We start from the raw sequence: 6547 nt of genomic DNA, 5'->3' as shown, positions 1-6547 counted from the left end.
AGCCAGTGGTGCCTGTGCATGCCTGGGCACACCTGGACCCACATGGACACGTATGGACACACGTGTCTCCTGACCTGCCTGCGCAGCCCAGCCCTGCCCCTTGCCCCTTGGGGACCCTGTCCTCACACCTCGGCTGTCACATGGACCTGGCCCGGCACTGGGGCTGTGCTGGCTCCCCCCTGGCATGGCACGGGGCCCACGAGTGTGCCGAGGCTGAGCCCCCGGCCTCAGCCCAATGCCGCGCTCAGCTCTTGGAGTTTTAATGAGGTAAATTGTATAAAAAGCTCCGTTTGCCCTAAATGCCCATCCCTGCGTGAAGCTGCTGCGGCACAGCCCGGGCACACCCCTGGAGCTGGGCAGGGGGCTACGGAGCAGGGCACACGCTCCCGGGCTGGGCACGTGGCAGTGGCAGGAGGAGGAGGAGGACGAAGGCGGTTTAGCACATTTGCAATCATTTCCCTCCTCCCCCCCAAGTTTACAGCTTACCTCAGCGGCTTATCAGCCTCCAATCTCATTAAATCAGGCAAATTGTAGCATCTGATATTTTATGGAGATTAAGATGTGCGCCCAGACTCTATAATTATCGGCAAAGATGTATTTACAATACCTTGTTGCTAGTAAACAAAAAATAACTTCAGATCAAAGCTCTCTTACAGGGGGATAAATCTGCCCATCGAGCCCCGCTGCTGCGCACGGCAGGGAGACACCAGAGCCGCCTGGGGTGGGTGGGCATCACTGGGGGGACACGCGGGGGGCGTTTTGGGGATGTCCCCGGTCCCACATGGCCGAGTCCCGTGTGCTGCATCCATCCCCAGGGTCTCCCTTGCTGGCATCTCCCACTTAGAGCTTGGTTGCACCCACCCCTCCGGCCACGGCTCCAGCGGGGATTTCCACCCCAGGGACCTCCCTGCTGAGAGAAGTCCGGGATTTATCGGCACATGTGCGTTGCCCCTGGATTCCTCACGGCGGTGGGAGCGCTGCGGATTACCGATGTGGTGACGCTGGTTTATTGCTGCCTGAAGTGGATTTATCCGTGCGGCAGGGCCCGGGCTCGCTGCCGGTGTAAATCACCACGGCACGGCTGGCAGGAGCCTCGGTGCTGTGGTTGCATCCCGACAAGCCCTCGGCATTCCATCCTCCCTGGGGGTTTCGTGGCCGGGCTCCCCGTGTGGGACCGTGCGCTCCACACGACAGATCAGCTGCCCCTTCTCCATCTCACTCTTGTGCCCACTGAAACGAGAATAAAATGGTGATAATGCTGCAGACGTCCTCTGGAAAGGGCTCTGAGGCAGATGAAAAGCCCTACTTAAGAGTGAGGCCATTATTATTAATAACTCGGAGCGAGGCTGTAAATTCAGCCGACACAGCTATTATGGGAAATGAACCTGCTCCCGTGCCGGATCGCAGGCTGCCAGGTGTGGGATGGGGATGAGCACAGGAGAGAGGGGCTGGATGGCTCCATGGCCACTGGCTGGGTCGTGTCCACAGCTGGGGCAGCACGGCCAGAAGGGGCAAAAACACTTGACTCCATCTGGGCTCTCTGGGATGGTTTCCCGGCTTTTCTGGGGAGGCTGGTGGTGTGAGGGAGGGATCCTGGAACACAGGTCTTCTCCCAGTGGGAAAGGAGTGACTGAGCTCTGCAACAAGGCTGAGACCTGGCTCAAGCTCAGGTCAGGGGTGATGCAGGGTGTGAGAAGCATGGACAGAGCTGGGTGCTGGGAGAGGCCAGGCCGGGCAGGATCTGCCATGGCCATCCTGGGCAGACTGTGCCCACGTGGGGAGCATCCACGGCAGTATCACATCTTGGCAAAGGTCGCATCAAAATAAAAATAACTTGGTGCCATTCTGTGCCCAGCGCCTGCAGCCAGGTCAGAAAAAGGCAAAGCTGCTGTGGCTCCCATTTCGTGGGAATGACTTCACCTCTGGCACTGTCACCCCTGAGCAGGGCAGCCCCGGGGCTGGGGGTGCTCAGGGTGGCAGGGCTGGACCTGGGGTCGGTCAGGGGGTGCTGTGGGGGTGTGGAGTGCCATGAGAGTGCCACACGGGTGTCACGGGGGTGCGGAGCAGCGGCCATGGGCTCGTGGTGCTGCTTGTACCCAGCTCAGGAGCTTCTGCGGGGGAAAGAGCTTTGATATAAATATCTTTTTGCTCAGCACACGACCTACTTTCCAGACAATGCCATTAGCCTCCCGACTCCCTCATTCATCTTCTGCCATCCTCCCCCAGCCCGCCCCGCACTGGCACCTGCGCCAGCACGGCCATGGAGTGGTGAGCCAGGATGGGCACCTGGCTTGGTGGCACCGTGGGGACCCTGTGCTGGCCCTGGGGGCAGCCAGCAGCCCCATTCTCACAGCTGGCAGGGGACTCTTGTTGTCCTCTGCCCCTGCTCTGGTGTTGTAGAGGGTCCCCTTGGGGGGTTTCTCCACCCCATCCCACAGGATGCTCAGATGTGTCTCCCTCCCTGCTGCCTCCAGCACCATTCCCTGTGAAGTCCATGCCCTGGGTGGCAAATGGCCTCATCCAGGGACATCCTCACCCAGGCACAGCCTGGTTGGGCATATCCTGGTCAGGCAGAGGGGAGCAGAGTGAGGCAGCCATGCATTGGCTCAGGGCTGGCCCAGGGGCACTGTGTGGGGTCAGGATCCCTCCTGAGCACCCCCAAAACATCCCTGGTGCTGGGCCCACACACGTGGTTCATCCAAGGACGGGCCTACAGGAGTTCCCACGTGCTGGCAGAGGCTGTGCTGTGCAGTGGGCAGCTGGTGAGTGGCTGGTGGGATTAGGGGCAGGTTAGGCAGAGAATGCCCAGTCCCCTTGCCATGACAATGCTCCTCTGGATTGTGGAGAATCTGACACCAGTTTCCCTCCAAGAGCTGGAAGCACCTCTCCAGGCCCACCATCTGCACACCTCTGTGCACCCCTGGGATGAGCCCCCATTCCTCCCCTGCAGCTAAAATTAAATATTCAATTTGTATTGCTGGTAAATCCCGATAATCTCTTTTATCTCTAAGCTGTTGTAGCAGGAATATCGGTGGTGTAATCTTCATGGGGGCTCGTCCCACTGCCCTTCACAGCTCCCTGGCTTGGACAATGTTCCCTTTTCCCCACATTTCTGTCTGGGATTCTTCTGGTGGTGGAGCAAGTCTCCAGTGCCAACAGCAGAACACCCCATGCCACCCATTCTGCTGGTGCTGCTGTCTTTGGGGACAAGGGTCTCCATGGTCCCCAAATTATGATGGAGGTGCTCTTGGCCCAGGTGATCCAGGTGGTCCCACCAGAGTATCTCCCATGCCTACTGTGTCCTCACTCACCAGCCATGTCCCCCCTCCCCTTGCTCTGTCCCCGCGCTAAGAGCATTGTGCAGAATTATGTATTTAAATATTTAGGTTTTCATCAGCTTTGCAAATTAAGCCCATCCATTAAAGCGGCAGTTTGGGTCCTCTGCTGGTGAGCTGGGCTGTGCCATGCCTCGGGCTCACTGTGCTCATCCCAGCCCTGGCCCCAGGGGATGCAGCTTGGGAATGGGACGTGATGGCCCGGAGCATTCCTGCTGGCACAGGGACCGAGGGCTCTGCCTCCTCTCTGTTCCTGGAAACTCCAGCCCCTGCGGCCCCGTGAGAGGGGATGGTGGAGGGAACCAGTTGGGATTGGTGTTATTTGGGGTTGGAGTGGAGAGTGCTGCGTGCTGGGGAAAGCAGGACAAGGAGCAACGCTGGTGACAGGTGAGAGCCCTGGCTCAGCCTGGCAGGGGCAGAGCAGGGATGGCAGTGCCAGCCTGCTGGAGGCTCAGTGCGAGTGAAGCTGGGGATGGAAGAGTCAGCCTGCCCAGGGCCTCGGAGGAAATGGGCAGGAGATGGCCAGAGTTGTCACTGCTGTCACACTCAGTGCTAAGGCTGTGCTGCCCCGAGCTCACCAAAGAGGCTTTGGAGTGATCCTTGGCTTAAGTCATTACATGGCATGGCCGGGGAGTAAGTGGCTCTTTAAGCCTCGGCAGCAAGGCCTAGCTGGTGGCTCCATGTGGGTGGGAGGGAAAAATGGGGGTGATGAGCAAATGGGGTTCATCCAGCACAGCTTCAGGGCCTGATGGGGCTGCTATAGCCCCCAGTGCCTCTGGCATAGGCAGATTTAACTCCTGGGGGATGCTGGAGCCCCCAGCCCGCCTGGGTCCCCACTGGAGTGAAGTGGGAATGTTGGCAGAGTCCCCAGGGGGAGTGCAGCACAGGGGGATGTCCCTGCCTGTCCCTTCCCTTTGCAGCAGGTGAACACCAGGCTGTGGGGTCTTTGTGGCCTCCCCAGTGTCACCTGCATGTCCCCCTTTCCCACCAAGCCCTGGAGGGCATCAGAGCGGCGTTCTGGCTCCTTCTGGCCCCAGGCAGTGTGGGCAGATGTTGAGTGTATCTGTGGGAGGGGAGCTGTCCGTGGGCATCACCCGTGATGGGTGCCCATCCGTGCGGCTCAGTGCCCACAATCCCTGTGCCAGCTGGCATGGGCTGGGGTCCCTGGAGCCCTGCCTGGCCTGAGGGGTCCCTCCACGGTGATCTCCCAACTCAGCTGGCTGCGCTCCTGATGCTCTGGCTGTGGAGTCCCACTTCTGGCAGTCATGCCCTGGCTCCTGTGGGCAGGATGAGCATCCCTGTGGGGCTGAGGGGGCTGGAGGTGCCCGTGCCATGGAGCTTCTGGCTTCTCACCCTGCCAGCCCTTCCTCTGCCTGCACCTACACTGAGATGCTGCCATGGCCCATTCCCTGTGCCACCTCTTTCCTTCTCAGCCAGCTCCCTGGGATCTGGCTGCCAGGCCCGGCTGTTCCCCGTCCTGAAGAACTTTTGGAGATGTGGCTCTTCCACCAAGATCCGGTTTGGGCTTTGCAGGGATGGAGCTCCAGACTCCTTTCTCCACTGGCTTTGCCTTGGCAGCTCCAGGATGGTCCAGCTCCTTTGCACGCCCAGCACAGCAGCACGGCTCTTGCCCCCAGAGAATCAGGTCTGGGGCCAGGGTGGGTGGTCCTGGGCTGTGTGTGCTGTGCAGAGAGGGGGTTCCTGTTCCCCCCGTGGTGGCAGCAGCTGGAGTCAGTGGTGTTGTGGCGGGGAGCCCCAGCGCTGGCGGCCGTGCCGGGATCCCTGGCAGCTGGGCGCGTCGTGGCCGTATTTCCTCGCTCTGCTCCAGGAGTAATTGCTCAGATGGGGACGTGGGGCAACTCCCATCCTTCTCCCGGCATGGTAATGAGTGAAGAAGACTCAAAGACAAATGGCTCATTAAGAAGCAGTGCTGCATTGCAGGATTTTTCATCCCACCAACCGCTGCATCAGCAGAGGCAGCACCTCTCGCGCTCGCTCTCCCAGCCCTGGAGAAGGAGCTGTCAGGCAGCTGGGGCTGGTGCCAAAATTAATCATGTGCTTAATAACGTGCCCGGCCTGTTGAACGGCCTGTCCTCAGCCTCCTGGTGTGTGGAGCGGGGCAGCCACACTGGATTGGAACCCTGGGGCACCGGGGATTTGGGTTTGGTGCCTGGGAAGTGCCCATGCTTGGAGAGAAGGGATGGGTCAAGGCAGGGCTGAGCCAAGGGAGATGCCCCCAGCCTCGGGGTGCCAGAGCCCCCCAGTTATGTCAGGATACCAGGATCCCCCAGATTTGTTGGGGTGGCAAAACCCCCCAGGCCTGTCGGTGTCCCAGCCAGCTGTGCTGGCTTCTGTGGCCTTTTCAGTGGCCTTGGTAAACACTTCCTGCTCCACTCACATTTGCAGTTCCTCAGCCTGTGTTCATCTTTCATGACTTTTAAAAAATCTTGCCTCATGCCTTTTTTCCAGCTGTGCCCAGTTGGATCCTGCCCCTCACAGCCCTCTGCAGGCAGTGCCTGCCTGCAGTTGCTTTGTTTTCTTTTATTAACAGTAATTGGTTTTGATTTCCTGATTGCAGCCAATGTATTTTCTGTGATCTTTGCATCCTGCTCACACTGTTTTCCTCTTTCCCTTTTCCTTTTTCCCCTTCCCCCTTTTCTCTTTCCTTTTCCTCTTTTCCCTCCTTTTCCTTTCCTATTCCCATTCTCTTCTCCTTTCTTCATCTTTCCCCTTTGCCTTTCCCCTTTCTGTGCTAAATTAGGTGATCTCTTACTAAGCCCCTCATTTTTTACCTCCAGGCTGAGTAAATTTCACTAATTCAGCCTCATAAAATAACAGAACAATTAGTAATAAAATAAAATGTTTGCTTTCCACAATCCTTCTCCCTTACAATGAGCGGGGAAAGAGTAAATAGATTAAAAGCACGGTGGAAACGACCTGGCTGTATTCCATATTTATTTTCTTCCGACAACCGTAGATCAAATTTGTTCAGCCCCTAAGTGGGAAAACCACTTTATTTTATTTTTTTCCCCGGTTTCAGCTCGCGCGCGGCGCCGGGCACTCACGCTGCGTGTTTGTTCTCTCCCGCTTTCATCCCAAGCCATAAAGGTCCCCAGCAGGACCCAAGCTGGCAGAATCTCACATTAATTTGCAGAGCAGAAACGGGCCGAGCTCGCACCTCTCCCGGGTTGGAAGCTGGGAAAAAAAAGTCT

The sequence above is a fragment of the Sylvia atricapilla genome, chromosome 24 (assembly GCF_009819655.1).
Source record: "Sylvia atricapilla isolate bSylAtr1 chromosome 24, bSylAtr1.pri, whole genome shotgun sequence".
In the NCBI taxonomy this organism is placed as follows: Eukaryota; Metazoa; Chordata; class Aves; order Passeriformes; family Sylviidae; genus Sylvia; species Sylvia atricapilla.
Note: the sequence above shows the minus strand (reverse complement) of the source record.